Below are 25,176 nucleotides of genomic sequence, written 5' to 3'. Positions count from 1 at the left end.
CTAGAACTTAGTGTCTATCCTAGAAATGATTTGTATTTGTAAACAATATGCAAGAATGATTTCTATTTTAAAGGAATCTGCATTTCTAGAATAAGCAGAACAAGAGAACTAGCTCTGGACAACATATGAAAAAAACTTGCGTTTTATTTTGTCATTTAGTAAGTTAGTTTTGTTTCTTTTTTTTTTTGTACATTAAATCTCATGGCCATCTAGAAACAAAATTGTAGAATAGATGGAATTTGCTTTTCTTCTCCCTGCCTGATAGCGCCTCTCTTCCAGTTTCTGTGTTTTCTTCCCTGAACAGAGACCCTTTCCTGCTTTTCCTTATTTTGTATTTCAAATAAAGCTTTTGTATATGGAACATGAATCTATTCCCTTTCCATCTGAAGACAGAAAACTAGAGCTTACATGTTGATGGCACAAGTAGGTTTAGGAGTACATGAACTTGCATTATTAAATGGTATTTTCTGCAGCCACACTACAATGTAGTTAAAATGACTTCATTAACTCCCATACATAATGAACCTTGGTTCAGAAAGGTCAGGTGACATAAACAATGCCAGTCAGTAAGTGGCCATGGCAGAACCAAAACCCAGGTTTTCTGTCTTTTGACACATACATCAGCATTCGTTTTTTGTTGTTTCTTTTTTTTTTTAATTTAAATTCCATTAGCCAACATATAGTACATCATTAGTTTCAGCTGTAGTGTTCAATAATTTATCAGTTGCATATTTCTGCATTCTTTCCATGGCCTTACTTCAGAAAGGTATTGGTTAGTTAAATCTTATTTGGTATTTATGTATGATAAAAATGTTCTTCAGTTTTTATCCTAGGATACGTTGTATTGGGGACAATTTCTAAATCCGATGAGAAGAACATCAAGTGGTAGAATTTCAGTCACTAGCAGGAGTGTATTAGCTGTGAAAATACTGTAAGAAAGGTCTTTTTGGTATCTGCTCACCAGATAAGCTCTGACTTCACCTGTATATTAAGCTGAGCCTTGCAAATATGATCATTTACTTATACCACTTTTTGATAGAAAATTCAAATGCTGGAAGTAGACATAAACAAGGAAATTATAGACACATGGTACAATTATTTAGAACACAGGCTTTGATATGAAACAGTGGGATGAAGTACTGACGGTATCTTACTACCTTTATGACCAAGGTTTGGTTAATTAACCTTGCACAATCTTATTTGCCTTAGTGGAAAATGGGAATGATTGGTTCTAATACTCAGCTTTTATGTATATGACTGTATTGATTGCCCACTCTTCAATTTTTTGAGTCATAGTGACTCTTAAAAAGTTATGCCACTTTTCAGATGACTGCTTTGTTTTAGTTTAGTACTTTTTCAACCTACAACTTAATAAATTATCTACTTTAAACATATTGACACTTAAGTTTCAGGCAGAAACATATTGACTAATTTTTTCAAAACATTGTCTTTTGGTTAGAGAATATTCTACAAAACGATTTCCAGTCACCATGTTAGCATGTTTCTGTGCTTCGAAGTGAGAGGTATAAAGAGGTAGATGCTTCTTTGACACTTCAGTCTGTTGTGAGCACACACTAGTTTCATTTATTTTGAAGTGCTCTCAGATTTTGTCTTTATTTTGTGCTTCAAGTTTTTTTTTTTTTTTTTTCCTGTGCTATAACTCTTTTCAAGTGCAATTGGAGTTTGAGTGCGGAATAACCATGTACCTCCCAAAAGGCTTACCTGTCTGAAAGTCAATCACGTGGCTCTTTCCTTTCGTATTATTTCCTTTCCTGATGTGATGTCTTTGTGCCCTTTTCCACCTACCTCCGCCTGCTATTCAGTAATTTTTTTTCCTCCTTTGTTCAATATAATAAGTTATCATGGTATTGCATGTTCTTTTAGCTGTTCCAGTTTTTCTCTTTGAACATTGTTTGAGTGTTTTCAGTTGGGATGAAATGCACCATATTTTTTTTTTTCCATTAAGATTAATGGAACTATTTTTATTTTATTATTTAACATCTTTGCAACTAACAGCATGGTTTTTATAAACACATTAAAATAATTTCATGAAGGATATCAGTTGGTAAATAATGAATGCTTGGAGTCCTCTAAATGTCCCCACTACTATCCTGGCTATATGAGTCTTCCCCAGAATATTCTCCCCAGATCTTCCCCAACATTAGACTGGACTCAGAAAAAGTCCTTCAGAATTTTACTCCATCATTCATGCTGGTTTACATTCTGAATGGTCTACATTCTTGCTACTTATTGCTTTTATTTAATATTGTGAAAATTCCCTTTAGTGATGATAATAATGGGACCCATCACAAAAGGTTGTTTTAGGAATGAAATTCTGTAATGCAAGGAAAGAACTAATATAATGTTTAATACCCAGTAAATATTCCATGACTGTTAGTTGTAGTTGTTACATTATTATGATAAAAATAATTTTAAAAAATCTGTGTATTTGTTATAAGTAAACACTTCAAATATATCAGTTTTATAAATATGTTGTGGTAAGTATAATCTTCTGTATTTAGTGTCTTCAGCTATATTTTATCAGTGAGGAATAATATATTTCATTTTGAATTGGATATCCAATGGATTGTATAAAATCCAAAATAAATGACACATAATTAAAATTAGAAATCCTTGCAATTGGTTTATTTATTTTAAAGATTTTATTTATTTATTTGAGAGAGAGAGAGACCATGAGAGGGGAGAGGTCAGAGAGAGAAGCAGACTCCCATCCCAGCAGGGAGCCTGATGTGAGACTTGATCCTGGGACTCCAGGATCATGACCTGAGCCGAAGGCAGTTGCTTAACCATTTGAGCCACCAAGGTGCCCCTGCAATAGGTTTATTAAAGAACCTAGGTCAAATATTAATGCAGAAAAATCCTCTGTATAAATATGTATATATGTAATCAAACATCCTTCATTATAATCAATGCAAGATTATAAGTTTGTTGATAACATTTTCATGGACTCAAACTTAGGTACATACTGGTTATCATGGCTGATTTAATTTATATGATGCTTGCATTATTTGTGTCTTATTCACACAAAACATGTGAATATTTTTCTTTTAGTCCTCTGAGAGATAATTGGCCATCTTGAACTATAAGAAAAGCAAAACCAACCAATTCTCCCTCTTTTTAAGTTACATTCGTAACTTTCGTCATTTATTGCATCTACTCATTTACTGAGTATTCATTGAACAAAGAGTACCTATCAACCTTTGTAGACTACAAGGGAGGGTAGGCATAGTTTTGAGCATCTTGTGTGTGCTGCCTCTGAAGGCAGGCTCTCTGGATCTGATAGGACACTGGGTTGATTGCATCAGTTAAGTGACCCCTGAAGAAGTTACTCATGCTCTCTGTCAGTTTTATTATCTGTATAAAATAGAATAAAAATAATATATACCTTATAGTGTTGTAGTGAATACTTAGTTAACACATTCAAAACTTTTAGGATAGCACCTGGCAAAGAGCACATATTCTATTAAAGTCCATTATTTTTAAAAATAACAGTTGTCATGTTATAGCCCATTGAGAAGAATTAAGTGATGTCAGTTTGGACATTGAAGAATATACTGAATATGTGTTTCTGATGCTGATGTTTTTATTTTCATAAAAGTAAATGCTCTGTTAATTTTTAAAAAAGGACCAACATATGTTGTTTAGTGTTAACTAGTATTATTTTATTGTTGAATGTAAAATAAACAAGAAACTCCTTATTTAGGATTATTCTGGGCATGAAAATGAAAATCATTAAGATGGGATAGGGAATTATTAAAGATAGGACATATACCATAAATTTTAGATTGATTTTAAACTCATTAACTGAGTTTTAGAAATGGAGAGAAAGCGCAAATTTCTGAAATGTAAAATATTTCTGTGCAATGCATCTCTTCTAATGGCTGTAACAGATGCAATTACATGTGGCCTCTCAAAGAGCAGGAAATCAAATTAGGGTTGTACTTAAAAAATAGAGTTTTTGAGTATTGAGAAAGAACGAGCTCCAGTGTAACAGAAAGTGATACAAGATAGAAGAAGAGCTGCAAGTTCTGCTGAAGAGTGGGATATGGAAGGAACAAGAAAAAGATGTGACAAGTCATGTGGAGGATGCCAGAAAAAATGAAAAGCATCATAGGAAGGGTAGATGAGGAAGGATTTATAAGAACGAGACCAAGAAGAAATGAGAAAGAGGGTAAGGTTGGAAGGAGAGTTTGCAGAACCGATGGGAATAGAAGTTTTATAGCATAAGACATTGATAAAGCACATGGGTGAGCCTCAGGCATAAATGAGTATTTTCTAAAAAAAAAAAAAAAAAGATAAAAAAATCAAGGAAGAAAACAGGGAGAACTATAAGGAAACAAAGAAATGATAGAGCTATGACATTATTGATATCTAACTGTTAAATGTCTGTCAAGTGTCTACCAAAAGCTTAGGTTCTGTTAATATTTTGATAAATTCATTACTTTGCCTTTAAGAATTATGACATTTATTAGCATTGTCCACCAATTGTCTATTTTGAAAAACATTGTTCCTAGGTTAATCTATTGCTTATTTGTTCAAACACAACACTAATAAACAAGCAATTGCTCTATTATTCTAAATAAATATGTTAATCACTTTTAAGGTCATCTTTTCAGAGTATTACTAGGAGTGATTACAAGATTAAAGAACGAAAAGAAATGAAGCCAAGAATATGGAAATGAAATTTACATTAATTGCCTTGCAATGACAAGGATGAATGGTCTTACTTTTAAATCAGGAATCACTCCTGAAGTTGCAATCCACCATTGACACTTACTGTCATGGTACTTCTAAGATGACATTTGAAAAGATCACTCTTATAATGTGTATTCTTCAATGTACACACTGTATTAACTCAACCTTCCAAAATAATCACACTTGAAATGATATGCTTACAACATGTATTTGCATTTATTTTGTTGTCTGTGTATTATTTGAGGCTATAAGAATACAAAGACAATGAGACTAAGTTACTAATCCCGATAACTTTCTGGTTTAATAAAACAGATATCTAAAACAACTTTAGCAAAATATACGTAGTGTTATCACAGTTTGGTGAATGTGAGGCAAGGAGAGATGAAAATAAGGAATTAAGAAAGTCTCCCTGCAATGGGTGTTTTTTTAGAGAGGGTTTCAAAATACATATATGGGACTACTAAATTATTCCTCCCAAAGGAAGGGTCAGGTATTAAAAATACAGGATAATGTACATGTAACAAGTGGATCAAACAAAGACAATGGAATTCTTATTTTCTGAGGTAAATTACCAAGATTCTGAGGTTCTGTTTTGTATCTATGAACGTTTATAGCATGACCCAACCTGAAAAATTAAAGGACTGGTGACTTAAGTCACTAGTGGCAGTGCAATATCATTAATAGTGAACATAACATATCTTTTACACCTCTTAAAGTTTTCACTGGTATCTCTGCATATTAGTGGTAGAAAAGATGCTACATCTGGCCAATATCTATGTGCTCTATGCTTAAGGGAATCAATCACTTCTAGCATTTTTTAGAATATTTATTTGTTTGAGAGAGAGAGAGTGAGAGAGAAAGAGAGAGAGCATTGGCTGCGGGTTGGGGAGGTTGGTTGCTGCAGAGAAGCCAACACCCCACTGAGCAGGGAGCCCAACCCAGGGCTCAATCCCAGGACCCTGGGATCATGACCTGAGCCAAAGGCAGACTCTTAGCAGATTGAGACAGTTAGTTTAGCATTTTTTAAAGGAAATTAAAAAAAAAAATTTATGTCAAACTACATACATTCCTACATAGTTGTAATTGAATGAAATTATAATTAATCTAATTATACAGGCCTGTGGTCAAATTGACAACATACACACACCATTTCCTGTATAAAAACTTTCACTCCAAAGACAAAAATGAACCTCTTCAAAAATGCTTTTGTTCAACATATGGCTATTGAATATCTGGTAAAGGTGCTTGTCACTGATAGATGCTAAAAGATGGGCATAAGCTTGGATAAGATTCTATCCATTTGCATTTGTCAAAGAGGGCATAGAGAACAGTATTAGGAAAAGATGAATATAAGGAGGATAAGGATAACAATTTAGTTGGAAAGGGAGCGTCACTAGGTATTATTTCTAGAACTGTATTTGCATGGCAAACTGTCATTTATTCTTATATCATATGCTTATTTTGGGAGAGGGAAATTTGAAAAGGGTGATGGAGGTTTACAGGGTTGAACCATCCCTTGGTGACATCACTGACTATGACCAAAACAATTAGTTGGGGAAAAAACATTAAATTAAAAAGTACACTGGAAAGTCAACAGGTCTAAGACAAATCCATGGTGAAATGTTGGCTAGGCAAAGCACAAACACCTAAAATAATTACACTAAAAAAGGCCTTAGTCTGGACTAGGAAACACAAATGTGCAGCAAAATTATCACAAGAAGAGAAAATAGTATCAATTTTTTGGGAATTCCTAGGAGCAGAGGGACTTCTATAAATAAATGAATGATACTCCGAAAGGCCACTTATCTTTCTTTATCTAAGAATCATACAGAAGATGTCTCATAATTAAAGCCCTTGAGTAGAGACCACAAATACAATTTCTTGTGTACAGTTCGAAAGTATTATTCAAAATATGTGAGAAAGGGTGCCTGGGTGGCTCATTTGGTTAAACAATTGCCTTTGGCTCAGGTCATGATCCTGGAGCCCTGGGATCCAGTCCTGCATTGGGCTCCCTGCTCAGCAGGTAGTCTGCTTCTCCCTCTGACCCTCCCCTTTCTCATGCTCTCTCTCTCTCTCTCATTCTTTCTCTCTCTCTCAAATTAAAAAATAAAATCTTTAAAAAGAATATGTGAGAAAGATAAATTATTCTAATAAACCAGAGATGGACCTGATACAGAGGTAATATATTTAGTAAAAATATCAGAGTGAGCAGAATGAACTTTGCAGAGATCAAGCCATGCTGAGTATTAATCCTAAAAGCTAACAGAAAACTCTGCCAAACTCCAGTGTATTTGTCAACTGTGTACTATAGAGGAACTGAGCAACTGTCTTGAAAGAGATAGAAGTTTTCTGCCTCCATTCGCACATGCAGTAATAGCTAACACTTTAATATCTTAGCATTTTGGTGCGTAGCTCTGTAGCCCTTCCTTACGTTAGATTGCAGTCCCTATCTAGCACAGGATCTCTCCCCTTAGATCATCAGAATAGTATGCATACAATTTAGAATTAAAAGACTAGCAGAAACTGAGGAATTGCAATATATATCTTTCGCTTTGCACTTGCATTGCTCCTCACTGCAGAAGCTAATACACTCATTAGCAATCCAACAAACAGAGTTTAACAACTGTTCTGTTTAGGGGAAAGTAATAGAATGGTTAACAATAGTATTGTTGCTAGGAAACAAAGAATTATTACCATGTTAGGTTTTAACATAAGAGTAGAGCCCTCTAAGTCTACAGTGAATTCTTATTAAATGATCAGATAGTTTTTGTTTCTTTGGTTGTTCTTGTTTATTCTTCTTCAAAGTAAATCTATCATTTATGTCTACCACCTGGACCATAAATGCAATGTCAGGTTTTTGTTTTGTTTTGTTTTGTTTTTTAACTGAGATGGAATTGGCTTTACATATGTTCTAATGTTCATCAATATTTATGAAAATACATAACACATTTTCTGAAAAAGACTTCAGTTTAAGGTTTAGAAGTACTTCCTGCCTTTAATTATTCTTTAGAATCCTATTTGGCATTCAGCAAACATTTATCGAGTGGTTACTGTGTTCCTTGTACTGACCTAAGCATTGTAGGGAATACTGTAGTTTCTGCCTTCATCTGAATTTGGGAGATAAGACTTGCCACCTCAGAGAGTCAAAGGCTGATGGGTATTCACAGGAGGGAGAGATTACTTTCAGTTCAGAAGTCAGGAAAAACTTTAAGGAGGATGTAGCATTTGTGTGGGATCTAGAAGGATGAGTAATTTGGGGTATTTGGAAAGATGGACGGGTAGGGAAAAGTACATACATCACAAGTAGAAAAAATAATATAAACGTAGCTCAAAAATAAAAAAAAGACAGGAAACACAATTTCTGTTCTCAAATTAACACATTTTAGATTGCCTCCCCACTTTAAGACTCCTTCTTTGGACCTAGAGTCATTTTGTGGGTTGGTCAGCTGTTAATAGTAGTCTGTCTTTCAAAACTTGGAAAAAAGAAACAGAAGCACTGAGGTACAATGATAGAGACAGGTTCATAGAAATATAGCATGTAGTCAAGACAATGGAAGATATAATTGGTATATTTCCTCCTGAGAAGCACAGAATGCTTTAAGAGATTGCTTTAATCTGTAATAGTTTCCTAAATTTCATCTCCACACTTCATGTGATTTAACTCTGTTTTGGTCCTGTTTAAAGATTCTGAACCCTTTCTGTGCATGCAAATGTTTATAGCAGCAATGTCCACAATAGCCAAACTATGGAAAGAACCTAGATGTCCATCAACAGATGAATGGGTAAAGAAGATGTGATATGTACACACACACACACACACACACACACACACACACACACACACAGAAAATGGAATACTATGCAGCCATCAAAAGAAAGAAAATCTTGCCATTTACAACAATGTGGATGGAACTAGAGGGTATTATGCTGAGCTAAATAAGTCAACCAGAGAAAGATAATTATCATATGATCTCTCTGATATGAGGGATTTGAGAGGCAGTGCAGGGGTTGTGGGGGTTAGAGAAGGAAAAAATGAAACGAGATGAGATCAGGAGGGAGACAAACCATAAAATACTCTTAATCTCACAAAATATACTGAGGGTTGCTGGAGGATGGGGGGATAATAATAGGGTGGCTTGGTTATGGACATTGGGGAGGGTATGTGCTATGGTGAATGCTGTGAAATGTGTAAGCCTGATGATTCACAGACCTGTACCCCTGGAACAAATAATACATTATATGTTAATTAAAAATAATAATAATTTTTTTAAAAGATTATATGCCCTTTCCATAGAATCTTCTTTATTTGGACTAGCTTGAGTTGGTTTCTGTTTCTGGAAGTCAGAATCTTGACTAAGATATTATGATCACATGGTGAGTATAGATTGATTTGTGCCCATAGTACCTTAAGTGAATCAGAATGAACTGCTTGTGAGGTTAAGTGGGGTCAGATTAGGGAATTCCTTGATGCCAGTAAGTTTTTCTACCCAGGGAATAGTAAAAGAAAGTTTCTAAGCAGGATGGTGGGGACATGATTATAGAGCTGTATACTTGAAAAGTTAACTCAGCTTCAGTGTGCAGAGTGAATTGAAGGAAGAGTCAAGTAGACAAATTAAGAGACTAATTAGGTGATGTAATTGTGGGCAAAGTGAGGATAGTGGGAATGAAAAATAATTTGTGTAAGTGGAATTATCTCAGTGAGGCAACTGCTTGGAGGAATAAAGAATATCTCCAACAGTCTCTGCTTAAATGTCTGCCAGAAAAGGAAGGACTTAGGACTGTACATTTAGGAATTAATTCCGTGGAGGTAGTATTTTTGAATCATGGTATGAGAAGAGATCAATACGTGATGTAGTGTGGAGAGTTATGGGGATAGATGCTTAACAGCAAAACCTGCAACCTTGAAGAATGGCTATATTTTAGATAAGGATAAGAATGAGAAAATATATAGTAAAAAGATTTCCCAAAGGAAGAAGAGTTAATGACATGAGGTTTATATAAGATAATTTCAGTATATTTTGCAGCAAGGTTCAGAAGAGAAAAGGTCAAAGGACTGGGATGAGTGAATCATTGGTGAAACCGTATCAATACAATTTCAAATGAAGTGCATGGTGGTGAAGGCAAGGCTTCCCACCCCCCTCAAAATATTGATAGCAGGGAAAGGAGAATTATTGCTTGGAGGGGTAGTAAATTCAAGAAGAGATTTAGGAGATGGACATTTGGGCTCTTTCCATAATTTGCTTATTGTACATAATGGTGATAGAAACACCGGTGTGTATGTATCCCTTTGAATCAGTATTTTTGTATCTGTTGGGTAAATACCTAGTAGTGTAATTGCTGGATTGTAGGATAGCCCTATTTTTAACTTTTTGAGGGCCCTCCATACTGTTTTCCAGAGTGGCTGACCAGTTTGCATTCCCACCGATAGGGAGTTCGCCATATTCTACATCCTCACCTGATGAATGGTTAAAGAAGATGTGTATGTATGTGTGTGTGTGTGTATGTATGTGTGTGTGTGTGTATGTATGTGTGTGTGTGTGTGTTTATATACATACACAGTGAATAATACTCAGCCATAAAAATGAATGAAATCTTGCCATTTGCAGTGTTGTGGATGGAGCTAGAGTATTAAGCTGAGCAAAATAAGTGAGAGCAAGACAAATACATGTTTTTACACACGTGGAATTTAAGAAACAGAACAAATGAAGATGAGTGTAAAAAAAAAAGACGACAGGGAAACCAAGGAATACTCTTTTTTTTTTTTAAAAAAGATTTTATTTATTTATTTGACAGAGAGAGAGATCACACATAGGCAGAGAGGCAGTCAGAGAGAGAGGAAGGGAAGCAGGCTCCTTGCTGAGCAGAGAGCCCAATGCAGGGCTCAATCCCAGGGCCCTGGAATCATGACATGAGCCGAAGGTAGAGGCTTTAACCTACTGGGCCACCCAGGCTTCCCTAAGGAGTACTCTTAACTGTAGAGAACAAACTAGGGGTTACTGGAGGGGAAATGGGCAGGAGGATGGGTTAGATAGGTGATGGAGATTTAGAAAGGCACTTGAGATGAACATCAGACATTGTTTGTAATATTGAATGACTAAATTGTATGTAATGGTAATCACACCTGTTGCACTGTATGTTAACTGGCTGGAATTTAAATAAAAAAGTGGAGGAAAAAGATTTAAGAGAGAAAAAACTGTATTGTGCAGGGAGATAGTATGGAAAGACTGAATATTCAAAAGCATAGTGAAAACAATCTTAAAGCATAATGGTTGTGAAGATGACAGGAAAGTTGAAAGTAGTGCACAAGTATCAGAATTAATCTTGTAGACTGAAGGTAAAGAAAAGAGAAAATGTGAAAATACAGATATTTTAAAACCAGAAAATGGGATAATCAATTAATACTGGATGGCCTCTGAAAATAGTAGACAGGATTTTTTGCTGAAAGGAATTGGGAACTTAAAGTAGAATAGGCAATCAATTGGATATGAATAAATCATTGATAAGTTACAAGAGTTTGCAGTAAGACCTATTTGTCTAGTTCCATGACATATTCTATTAATTTGAAGAAAATAAGGGAAATACTAAATTGAAAGAGTAGACAGAGAATCCTGTGTTCTTTAAGTATAGAACTTCTTCTTTCAATATGGTGACCTAGATATTCTGAAAAATGCTACCATTATAAATCAAGTAGGTGCAGAAAAATTCAAGCAAACAGGCTTTATAAAGTTAATAGTTGAGCTTAAGCAAATTGAAAAACGTAACCTAAAGAGTAAACAAATAGGGAATCTGCAGTTGCTTTGGGATCTTTGATATTACTAGGAACTAGATTTGAATTTTAAAGACTCTGGTGAGGGATGCCTGGGTGATGCTGTCAGTTAAGAAACCAACTCTTGGTTTTGGCTCAGCTCCTGATCTCAAAGTCTTGAGATCAAGACCCGTGTTAGGTTCTGCACTCTGTGCTCAGAGCAGAAACTTCTGAGGACTCTCTTTCTCACTGCCCAACCCTGCTCATTCTTCTCCCTCTCCTCAGCCCTCTGTAAGGAAATAAATAAATCTTTAATTTTTTTTTTAATGAAGGCTCTTGGGTGAAATTAATATAGTATGTAGAGCTCTTACAAAATGATGTTTAGAATTTAGACCCACATATAAAGCAAGAACACTTGAAGAGCTGCAGTGTCAAGGAAGAGGTGATAGAAAATCTCTGAGCAAAAGAAGATGACAAGATAATTTGTCTATTTTTGGCACATTCAGAAATGGGAAACCAAAAAACTCTTGTTGAGAATTTGTAACCATAAACCTTCCTCGCATTAATTGTAATCTAAATATACTCTAATTTCAAGGTCCAAAAAGTTCTAAACAGAAAAATTGAGGAAGACTTGTTATAGAACTAGAAGATATGTGACAGGTACATAATCAAATAATCTCCCTTAAGAAATCCTAATATGAGGGGCGCCTGGGTGGCTCAGTGGGTTAAGCCGCTGCCTTCAGCTCAGGTCATGATCTCAGAGTCCTGGGATTGAGTCCCGCATCGGGCTCCCTGCTCAGCAGAGAGCCTGCTTCCCTCTCTCTCTCTCTGCCTGCCTCTCCATCTACTTGTGATTTCTCCCTGTCAAATAAATAAATAAAATCTTAAAAAAAAAAAAAGAAATCCTAATATGAGTGTGATAATAAAGTTTAGCATATACATAAGGAATAAAGCCCACATGAATGAAACAAATAACAACATATTTAGATTTCTAAGTACTCTTGATACTGAAATTTATTAATGTAGGATATAAAATAAATGCTTTTAAGTGGCCTGAAGAATTAAGATATAAATTTAAAAACCATAACCAAAATAAGGGATAAGAAACTAAAAATTATCAGACCAGTTATTAAAGAAAGAACAAAAACAAGAAAAAACAATTAAAAGATTTGGAAATGAAAGAGATTATCATCAAATTTTAGAATGCAATTGATGGGTTAAATAGAAAATGACATAAAAAAAGAATTTGTTAAGTTCTGTGATCATTTGGCAGGGTAAACATCTAATATTGTAATTGTTCAAATATAGTATGAATAAACCCGGGACTAATGCAAGAAACAAACTAAAAAAGAAATACAACTACTGAGGGCTCCAGAGAGTGAACAAAAGCAGACTGATTTTGGCAAGAAATTGAAACTTGAAGAAAGATACTGGCATAGGTGAGTCCCATTTTTACCATTTTTATGGGTTTGGTCTTGAGAGTGGGGCATACTCGTAGCACAGGAAAAGACAACTGAAGCTGTAATAAAAAGCCTGTGGCCTATGCTAGAAAGTGAGAAGAGACTCCTGGAAAGGAGAGTATATATTGTTATGTGTTTAATCCCTACCTAAATTTCTGCCTGATCTATAAAGAGTACATGCAAGCAGCCTCGCTGAAAATCATCTTGAGAACTTGGTTGCTACCTATTTCAGGTGAGACAGAAATTGCAGTTTGAGCCAAATCACATGATTTGTTGGCTAAAAATAGATCAAATCTTTTTAGTGCAATATAAGAATATCAAATTCACCACACAGTTTTCACAATATCCAAAATAAATTCCAGAATTACTTAATATAAGAACCCAGATGAGCTTATTTCTCCTTGCTAAATGAGATGCTGCCCAATTCATGAATCATTGAATAAAGCCAATAACAAGAAGAAGGAGAAGGAGAACCACCACCTCCACCAGGAAAACGTGACTGGGAGCAGAAAATCAGCTGAGACCAGCCTTTTATATCCCAGATGGTAGAATTATAAAAGAACATAAATTGAGTATGCTTAATATGGCAAAGGAAAATGTGCTTGTAATGAGTGAATGGATAGGAAATCTCAGCTGAGAAACAGGAATCATAATAAAGAAATCATAGAAAAGAAAAACATTTTAGGATTGAAAAGTATATTTGATATTAAAAAATTATCAGTGGGCATAATAGAAAAACAGAGATTACAAAGAAAAAAGAGTCAGTGAACTTGAAGATAGATAAACAGAAATTACCCAATTTGAAAAAGATGAAGAAAAGTATTTTTAAAAGGAATTCTAACAAGACTAACCTTAAAAAAAAAGAAATCACAAAAGTTTCAAATTTGACATGAAAGGGGGAGATTATTGCAGCTCCTATAGCTATTTTTAAAGGGTAGTAAGAGATTGTTACAGTTAGTTTTATGCTCTTAAGTTGACTTAGATAAAAATGGAAAAATTCCTTGGAAGATACAAACTAGCCAATTTCAATAAAGATCAAATAATGTGAATAGCCTTATGTCTATTAAATCTGATAATTAAACATCTTTCAATAAATTAACCTTCAGGCCTAGATGTTTTCACCGGAAAATTCTAATGAACATTCAATAAAGAAATATGACTATTTCTACATTAACATGTCCAACAGTAGGAAGGGAAAGAACACTTTCCAGTTAATCTTTTTTTTTTTTTTTTTTTTGAGGCCAAAACCCAAGCGAAACAGAAGTTATAAAAAAGGAATACAAGCCAACGTCCTTCATTAACTTAGGTGTAAAAATCCTTTGCAAATACTAGCAAATCAAATTGAATAACATATAAAAGGATAATATATTATGTCAAAGAGGGATTTATCCTGGTAGTTTATCCAAGTAAGCCTGATACACATCTCAAAATGATAATATCAACATGTTAGAGAAGAAACATCACATGATATATGAAAACCAAAAATTTGAATAATGTTGGTATAAGTTTTAACTAAAATGTTTGATAGAGTTTATTACTGAAGCCATCCATTGAATGAATAAATCTTGAAATATCTTTGTGGGAAGGGTTTTATTTATGGATTCTTTTCCTTAAAATTATGAAACATCTAACTTTGTGTTTATTTTTGTTTTATTTTTAGTGTCTTTCTTGGAATTTGTCTACTTTATCAACATTTTATTTATTTTTTAATTTTCTTAACTTTTTTTTGAGAGACAGAGGGAGAGAGAGAGCAGGAGCAGGAGTAGAGGGACAGGGAGAATCTTAAGCAAGCTCCACACTCATCACAGAATCCAAAGCAGGGCTTGATCTCAATGATCCTGAGATTGTGACCTGAGCCGAAATCAAGAGTTGGACGGTTAGCTGACTGACCCATGCAAGCTTCCCTACTTTATCAACATTTAAAATATATTAGCAAAAATGTTTATATAATGTGTATTAGTTTGCTAGGGCTGCCATAACAAAATACCACACATTTGGTGTCTTAACAGAAATTTATTGTCTCACATTTTTCCCTGCTAGAAGTTCAAAATCAAGGTATTATCAATATTGTTTTTTTCTGGGAAAGAATCTGTTCCATGCCTCTCTAGTAGATGCTACTGGCCTCAGTGTTTTTTGTAAATGGCATTCTCTCTCTTTCTTCACATCATTTCCCCTGTATCAGTATCTTTCCCTGTGTCCAAAACTTACATTCCCTATTAGGACTTCAATAGTATTGTATTAGGGTGCACCCTAATAACCTCATATGATTACATTTGCAAAGGCTTTTTTTCCCAAATAAGGCCACATTCTGTGGTATTGGGGGTTAGAATTTCAGGATGAATTTAGGGGGATATAATTCAGTCTATAACAATATTATGTTTTAATATATGTAGAATATCTTTAATAATTACTTTTCTTAACATCTATAAGATGTACAGAGTATCTCTCTTTTATATTGTAAAGTGGTTTATTTTTTACATTTTACATTTGTATTATTTACATTGCCACAGGTTTTTCAACTTCTTAGTCTTTTCAGAGAACCATGCTTTGGCTTTGTTCCCTCTCTGAATATTTGCTTTCTAAATTATTGAGTTCCACTTTTGTCTTGTGCCCAATTTGCTTCTTTCTCTAACTTGTTGATTTGATTTTTGAGATTTTTACCTTTTATTCTTTATTAGTATATCCATTTGAAGGCTATATATTTGCCTCTGAGCACAGCTTAAGCTTCATCCCTCAAAATTTTTCTTAAAATGTCACTTGAAAAATTGTGGAGATAGAGGCAAATTTTAAAAAATAGTTCAAGAAATAGATATACTCATTTACAGATTGTTAAATTTTTGCCTTATTTGTGCTGTTTCTATCATTAATAGATGGAGGTGTATTTTCTGAACCATTTGAAAATATTTTAAGTATCATGACAGTGCTCGCTGAAAAATGAAAGATATGTTCTCCTAACAACAAAGGCATTTTCCTATTTAACTGAAATATCACATCTAAGAAATAATTTTATTTATCTATATCATTATTGAATAATATTGTCAAATGTAACATTCATTTTAAAGATCCATATTCATCCAAAAATATTTGTTATGGGGTTTTATTTTTAAATCATATATCCAATCTGCTTTCACACACCTACATACATGGGAAAATGATATAAAATTTGGTTAAAATAATTTTAATTTTCTAATTCTTCATTGTCTTGGCTTCTTTAACCCAATAGATTATTTAGAAGTGCCTTGCTTATATCCACATTTGTGAGGGGTTTAAAATTATCTGACTTTGCACTTGGTCAACATTCCTTTAAGTGGTTTTTATTTCCAGAGAGTGTGGGAAATAGTTTGTATATTCTCAATCCTAGAATCACAGAGCAGAGTATATAAAATTGCCTTTTGGTAATAACCAGTCTACCAGGAAAGTTTTTTTTTGTTTAAGATTATTTATTTATTTATTTGACAGAGACCACAAGTAGGCAGAGAGGCAGGCCGAGAGAGAGGAGGAAGCAGGCTCCCTGCTGAGCAGAGAGCCTGATGCAGGGCCTGATCCCAGGGCCCTGGAATCATGACCTGAGCCGAAGGCAGAGGCTTTAACACACTGAGCCACCCAGGCGCTCCAGGATGGTATTTTTTATTGTTGTTATTTAATATATCCCAGTCACACAGATACACAGGCTATCTATAAAAACTCCATCCCTGACCTTTTATAATAAATGAACCTCTCTTAATCCCTAAGCAGATTTTAATTTTAAAATATTTAGAAGTACCTACTATGGTCAAAAAACTGTGTTCTGTGCTAGGAAAAAGGATTATAAAGATAAGCTATTGATTAAAAATGATATTTTAAATTTTTGTTCATCCTATAGCTTAATCCAAGTATCGTGATTTATTCCCTATAAAACACAGCAACTGGGGAGCGAACATTTAAACTTTTAAATTTTCATTATTAAATTTTAAATTTTCATTATTTTCCTAAATTAAAAGAATGCTTTATGAAATACTTTTGGAAACCATCACCCTGAGTCTAAAATAAAATATGAACTTTTTTTTTTTTAAAGATCTTATTTATTTGTCAGAGCACAAGCAAAGGAGTGGCAGGCAGATGGAGAAGAAGACTCCTTGCTAAGCAAGGAGCCTAATGTGGAACTTGATTCCAGGACCAGGAGATCATGACCTGAGCCAAAGGCCGCTGCTTAACTGACTGAGTCACCCAGGGGTCCCTAAAATATGAACACTTTTAATCAGACATACTTTGATACCAGGCAATATATCTTTGAAAATAAATGTTTTCCTAATAGTAACATAATTTCCAGACAACATTATAAATGATGAGGGATTGTGACACTTTTTCTCACTTTGATTGCTCAAGCATTGACACTTGTTCTTAATTGATCTCTCTGTTCTTGTTATTGAAGTTGCTTCCTTTTAGGCATATACAGTAGGAAATATAATTGCGACTTTATTTTGCATGAGATCTCAAAATTCTACCCCATAAACTCATTCAATGAATGAAGAGACTTTGTGATTCTTTTATAAACCAGAACTCGAAGTCAATTAGAAATACCAATTTAAGTACTGACTGTTACTAAATTAAATTCACTATTCTTAGCAGTAGGGAATACAAAGGGATAGGATATGTGACAAATACATAAAAAAATTAAAGTGGTACAGAAAGTACAATAGGAAGCTATTAACAAATTGCCATGTTGGTCCAGTAAAAAGTGATATTTTACCCATGGGTGAGGAAAAGAAAGACTTGTAGGTCCACTGGTGTGATGGAGGGGGCTGTGAACTGAGAGCTGCTGCGAAGCTTCACTTAGCAACTGTCATAAAATATGAGCCTAAGGAAAATAAATGCTCAGAGAGTTCTAATTTTATTGAAATCACAGAGCAAAGAGAAGGAAAGAGCAACAACAAAACCTAGGCTGATTTGCTACTATAAATTCTTTTTTCCCATTTTGCCAGTATGAAAATTTATTTTATTCATTAATATTTACCTTTGAAGCATGTGGATAAGATATTACTTCAGCTTTTAAAATTTTAGTTAGCATGCTATGAATAAAATATTTGCCCTATCTTCAACTTTATCCTGTATTGTGTCTCTAATAGGATAACTAGTTTGGATTTTTTTCTTAAATCCAGGCTCCCTTTTATAGTATGATTTAAAATCCCTTACAAGTCACTTCATAATTTCCAACTCTTTCATGTTCTAAGCAAACTTTATCCTGTTCTTCTTTTTGTTTGTTCCTTACACTTCTAAAAAGCATGAGTTATCCCATATTTTAATAATCTCCGTTATTAAGCAATTACATGTAGCAGAGTGACTTTAACTTAATAACCTTAAATGATACTACTAAATGGAAAAAATTGAGAGACTCTTTAGAAGGATTAATATCCAGTTATAAGTGAAAACAATGATATTTAAACTTTACTGGCATATCTGATTATGATAGAAAGAGAGATTGTTTTTTAAATGTGAAAAATTTCAGAATATGAAAATTTTCATATTTTCTTTTCTCATTTGAGGTTTATAAAGTTAATAATGCCTTTTTTTATTTTTGGTTGCTTCCAACTTTGTAATTTTTTTTCTTTTCCATACTTAAAAATTTTTAGCTAAGCTCAGGTTTGTTAAATAGTCATTCTGATGACAATGAGGAAAACAAAAGTTCTGGTAATTATGCACCACCATGTTCACTGCAGCATTATTTACAATAATCAAGATATGGAAATGACTTACCTGTCCATTGATGGATGAATAGATAAAGATTTGGTATATATATGTAATGAAATAATATCCAGCCATAAGAAAGAATGAAATCTTGCCATTTGTGACAATATGGATGAACCTTGAGGGTATTATACTAAGTAAAATAAGTCAGAGAAAGACAAATACTGTATGATCTCACTTATATGGGAAAATCTTTAAAAAAAAAATTAAGCTCATACTCATAGGTACAGAGAACAGATTGTTTGTTGCCAGAGGCATGAGGTGGAGGGGTGGGCAAAATTAGCAAAGGACGTTAAAAGGTACAAACTTAAAGTTATAAAACAAATAAGTCATGGGAATGTAATATATCATCCCCCCTCCCATGGTCTTTCTGATGACAATGAAGAATATAGAAGTTCTAGTGATTAGATTACACCAGAGAGCAGTTTTTCTGCTCTTCTTTATGAAAAGAATCAGAAGATATTTGCTGAAATGACCTTAAAAGTCTGTCCTTCCTGCAAAAAGTAATGCTGGAATTAATAAGATCTTTAATCCAAATGTGGAATTATCATTTATGTCTTTGATATCTGTTAACAAACCTTGAAATATATTGGTCCTAAAAGGGGGAGAATATGAGAAGTCGGTGAGAACCTAGGGATATAGGGAAAACTATGCAACATCTGTGAGTGAAGAGAAAGAAACGTGCTGTGTGGGAGTAGCTCCAAGATAAATTAAGATTCTGTTGGAGAAGGAAGGAAATAATGAACTAGCTTCATTTATGAACTTCATTATTTTTAGAAACTGTGTAGTTTTTCAGAAATTCAATCTTGAATATTCTTCTCTAGTTACTATAATATAAACCTATGGAAAACTTTAAACTTTGAACATTTGGTATAGATCTATAAGACAGGGCAGAATTTGCTAAAAGGGAATATAGGGCAAAGATAATGCCCAAAGTGGAAGTGAATATTTAAGGTATATGGAAAAGCAGAGGAAGGGGCATAGGTTTTTAGTGGAACGTAATGTGTAAGTACATGGATTTTGAGTTCAGCTGAGAGATTAAAAGAAAAGATACTACAGTTGACGCTTGAACAATATAGATTTGAACTACATAGGTCCACTTATATTTGGATTTTTTTCTATAAATACAGCACATATATATATTTCTATAAATATAGCACTATAAATACTGTAAATGTATTTTCTCTTATGATTTTCTTAACATTTTCTTTAGCTCACTTTATTATAAGGATGTAGTATGTAATACATAGATATACAAAATATGTGTTAATCAGTTGTTTATGTTATCGGTAAGTTACCGATATAGAAGTTATATGTGGAGATTTCACTGCAAATGGGTCAGTCGCCCTAAGCCTTGTATTGTTCAGGGATCAACTATAGTTTGTCTGTTACATAACATGTCTGTTACATAAGCATGAAACATGCTTCAACAAATTCTAATTGAAAATTTCAGTTCACTTTCTATATTATCAGGAGTAATTATATCCAGGAATGACAGTACCTATTGTATTGTAGGTACATTTTTTATGACTTCAAAATCCTATGCTAAATGGATAAAATTTGCTTACTCATAGTAATGCTATTTACATTCATCTAACATATCATTACCTTTGACCTGTAGCTTGTCCAAATACCTGAAGGTTTGTGTTTGCACCTAATTTCCCCCCTTTGGGGTTAGCATTTATTAAGACTGATCTTCCCCCCACACACACACTGGGCTTTCTCTTGACAATTCATCTACATATCCCACATCATTTCATTTTCATGTGCTTGTGTGGAATCTACATAGCATCGGTCACAACTGAACTCTCAAAATGATTAGTCTAATCAGGATTAGACTAAGTTTAAATTTTCTCTGTTGTACCCCTCAGTTGCCTATAGACGTTGGCAAAAGTTCAGATGCATATCATCTATCATTTTGTAAGATAATGTGTAATTCTAGGGATATTTGTATCAAGAAGAATATTGGTAGGCATTTTTCTATTTTCACCTTCCCTTTTCCCAAGCATTATACTACTACACATATTTATATGCAAATTCTGAATCATTAGAAAACTCTTCTGTGAGCCATGCACACTAACATCAAACCTTTTTCTTTGGAGAAGGACTATGAGTTTACCTAAGGAAACTAATCCTGATAATAGAAATTGTAAAATTTTTAAGAATTATTTAAGTGGTTGAACCTGATCACAGTAGATAGAAATTACTCTATTAATTTGGACTAGTATTTTTTTTAATGCTTCTTAAAGTACATTTTACCTTCTCTTTTCAATTTTTTATCAGCAAGTCATCTGTTAAATTCTTGAATTCTTTCCATAGAAATTTCATGGGAATATATAGAAACTCTATGGAGAGAGATGAATCATTTTTTAATAAAAAATGGTAAGTACAGGGGCTCCTGGGTGGTGCCATCAGTTCAAGCCACCGAGTCCTGGTTTCTGCTCAGATGGTGATCTCGGTCTTGAGATTGAGTTCTGTGTCAGTCTTTGTGCTCTGCAGTGTCTGCTTGAGATTCTCCCTCTCCCTCTGCCTCCTTTCTCCTCAAACAAACAAAGAAATAAATCTTTAAAAAATGATAAATTCAATGATATGTTTTCATTAACTGACAGAAAATGGCTTCTTGATATGTTATAATGTGGTATAATGACACCTTATGTTGTATGTATGTATATGTGTATATTGAGGGGCAGGAGGGAAGTTGAGAGCAATCACTTTAGCGTCCAGTTCTATATAACCATTCCCACTGAGAAATTTTCACAGGTTTCAGTATTAGATGAATTTACTTCAAAAAGCTCTGTAATATATCTGTTTTCCAGACTTATGGGTGTGGAATCATCAGTGGCATTTTACTATGATTTTAAAATGATAAAATGTAGTAACAATTGCAGTGATACTTTTTTCTTTATAAATGCCATCATATTCCTTCCTTTCTTTTCCTTGAGTCTCTATTTATCTCTGCTGTATTAATTTTTATTTCAAGAATGGAAAATATTTAATACAGCTTCTTTTTTAAAGATTTTTTTTTAATTTATTTGACAGAGAGATCACAAGTAGGCAAAGAGGCAGGCAGAGAGAAAGGGGGAAGCAAGCTCCCCTCTGAGCAGAGAGCCTGATGTGGGGCTCGATCCCAGGACCCTGAGACCATGACCCAAGCTGAAGACAGAAGCCCAACCCACTGAGTCACCCAGGTACCCCAATACAACTGTTTTTAATAGAAATTTTTATTAGCTGGATCAATAGTACATGACTGACCTGAACTATTATCCAAAACAATGAAGGAAGTCAGATGAGTAAGTGTTCACTAATATTTTCTTGTGGTGAACGCTAGTTCAGTTAAGGTCTTTCACACATTTATACATGTATTAATGTATATAATAAACAGCATAAATTAACAATAAACAGCATAATTACAATAGCATAATTACAATAATTAGTAAGATGCATATTATTTTAGAATATTTCTCAAACATCCTGATACCTTAAGAGGCTACATGCTTGCATTTATTTTCTGATACTATTGTATTTAAAAATCTCTTTCTAATCTACCTGCTCTAGATCAGACATCTAAGGCAGGCAGGCAGAGCAAGAGGTATGGAATTAAGGAGAAATGGAAAGTCAGATAATTTTAAAAGAAAAAAAAATACAGAAAGAGGAGCAAACAAGAAAAGAAGTCAAAGGAGGAATGAAATATTCCCTGGAGAAAATGTGAAAGCTGTGACAATCATCAATTATAATTATGTTACTCTGAGAATGTGTAAACCTGATGTGCCATCTGTCACTGCCCGAGCTATCACATCAGTGAGCTGATAGGTACTGCTGTTCCCCCAGAGGGGTTTCCTTTACTAACTCATGATAAAAGGATATGGTGGGATATTTCCAGGGAAGAGTGGATATTTGGGGGGCTATTCTGTCGATCAGTGGTTTCCAGTATCTCAGATATATGTCCCTGCTCTGTAAGGAGCAAGTAGAATTTGATTATGTCCTATGCATTAGCTGCTGGTTTGAGTTTAGGAAAATAATGCCACTGAAGGAATGGATATATATTATATATTTATTTATATATAATTCATTTTATTATATATATATAATTTATTATTCTGAAATACTTTCATAAGAGCATTATTACCAACATTATTACCATTATTGCTGATCCTGATTTCCTTTTTTTTGTTTTTTTTTTGGTTGTTGTTTCTTTTTCATTCTTTATTTAAATTCAAATAAGTTAACATATACTGCATTACTAGTTTCAGAGTTAGAGTTGAGTGGTTCATCAGTTGCATAACACCCAGTGCTCCTTACATCACGTGCCCTCCCTAATGCCCATCACCCAGTTATCCCTTCCCCCTACTGATCTTCCCTCCAGCAACCCTCAGTTTGTTTCTTAGAGTTCAGTGTCTCTTATGTTTTGCCTCCCTCTCTATTTTCATCTTGTTTTTCCTTCCCTTCCCCTGTAAACCTCATTTCTAAATATGTGACTAAGCAAATTTTATCTGTATTATAAATTATAACTGACAATAATTGATACATGTCACACATTATCTTAATAATGAATGAACTAGGTTCCTATGTGTTCATTAATATGCTCTTACTGTTCTTACTGTTTACTTACTGTTCTTACTGTTTACTTGCTGTTCTTATTGTTACTTACTGTTTAATATGCTCTTTCTGTTCTTACTGTTTATAGTGCTATGAATATTTTTTCTATGAATATTTTTAAAAGCATTTTGATATCTAGTGTTTGATAGGCATGAATGATTTTTTGTTTTTAATATTTTCATTTTAAGTATATTTTGTTGCTAGTCATCTGAAACTACTTTTTAATAGGATGCTAAGATTGCTTATCTCTCCCAATAAATTTTGAAAATGTCTCTAAAGAGCAGGTCTTCCTGTTAAAAACAAAGGCAAAAAAGCTTTACCTTAGAATGTCTGACCCATAAAACTACACCTTAACTTTCTGCCAAAGACAATCTAACCACTAATTTCACATGAACAGGTATTTTCTAAATACCACTATAGACATAAAGTTTTAGTCTTTTAATTTTCTTAACTGCTTCATGAATGTATTTTGGATCTCCTAATGGGAAGTATAAGCATCAGGAATGAGTCAGGAAGAGGTCAAGACAATCTCATTCTGTATCCCATTTTTGCCCCATATTTTCTCATTCAGCCTTAAACACATATTTGCATCCTAAGTAACTTTTAATTTTCTGTATTTGCTGTTGCTCATTTGGTGTTTGCATACATGTATTTATGTTAATATATGTGGCATTCATACATAAATTCTAAACTCTAAGTTATTTTAGTAGATAATATTTTAAGATGCTTGTGTGTCTTTTCTCCACACTCCCTCTACCTATTACTTTCCCCCTACTATTAATTTGGCAGTGATTAGTTTTCCTAAGCTCCTTTGTGAGTTTTAAATGGATACAGTGTAAGATGAAGAAGTCAACTGCAAACTTTATATTAAAGAGCCTGGTTGTGAAAAATAAGTAGAAGTCTCTAATTCCAAAATCTAAATAATTTCGAAACTGATTTTTTTTTTTTTAGGAACAAAACTTGACTTAATTTAATTTATTTGGCTTCAAAATTGGACTAGAATGATACTGGTTTATTTTTAGTCTTTATTTATCCTTCTTGCTCTGAATATCCATAGAATTTCCTATAGCATTATTAGTGTGTTTGATTTTGGGCTGCTACCCCAGATTCTGCTGGGATACTGTTTAATATGTAGTAGTAAATGCATTCTGTTACCTTTTTAGTATTTAGAAAGTTCTAATATTTGAAAGCCCATTTGACCCTAAGAAGTTCAAATAAAGGATAGTGGACTGAAAAAAATCTGGTGAGAAATATCAGCAACATATTTTTAAATTGAGTATTTAACTCATGCTACTTTAGTGTCTCAATGGAGTCAAGTCAGAGCTGTTACATCTTGTTTTTTTACACTACTTATTTTTTTCCTTCTTATTTCATAATAGGTACCATCTCAGCAGAGACTGTAGAGAAATCTGTTGCCTAGTGGAGAAAAAGGAGATGGAGTAGAACACTCATTCTCTAGATAATAAATTATTTTCTCTTTATTTATCCTTTTCTTCCTATGTAACAACTTTTTATATTTCATGAAAAGAGTGTCTGGAAACAGCACTATCTCAGATTTGATGATATTGTAACATATTGCAGTTTATGTTACAAAAAATTAAAATACTGTAAGCTAAAAATATACTTAATGTATAGTTTGATCAAATTAAGTTCAACAAGCATTTCCAAGTACCTATAGACCTTTCCTTTGAAAAAGTGCATGTTGTTTGCATGAAGTTTTGCATGCATTAAAAATGAGCTTCACTGACTCCTTCCAAGTAATCTATAAAGAACCTTGGTCCTTTAATGTCCCTGGTATCATGCAAAGGGTCAGTGTAGTTTCTTTATCATGGTTCTTATCATTGAAATGTTCCAAGTCTAATGAGGCTACAGACAATTGGACAAATTAATCCAGTGCAATACAGCAATTCTTATAATCAACATAACTGCGAAGTG

General features: G+C 33.7%; 1 long non-coding RNA gene across 1 annotated transcript; it reads right to left on the bottom strand.

Annotated features, from left to right (window-relative positions):
• Window positions 1–889: 889 nt before the first annotated feature.
• On the bottom strand, window positions 890–22,982 carry LOC116569511. The gene is made up of 3 exons (XR_004277062.1): window positions 22,879–22,982; window positions 1,021–1,028; window positions 890–900 (listed from the first exon to the last, which is right to left on the bottom strand). It is a non-coding gene; the product is annotated as an uncharacterized LOC116569511 (long non-coding RNA).
• Window positions 22,983–25,176: the final 2,194 nt, after the last annotated feature.

Source organism: Mustela erminea, chromosome 11, assembly GCF_009829155.1.
Source record: "Mustela erminea isolate mMusErm1 chromosome 11, mMusErm1.Pri, whole genome shotgun sequence".
In the NCBI taxonomy this organism is placed as follows: Eukaryota; Metazoa; Chordata; class Mammalia; order Carnivora; family Mustelidae; genus Mustela; species Mustela erminea.
Note: the sequence above shows the minus strand (reverse complement) of the source record. Positions and strands in the feature narration are given on the sequence as shown.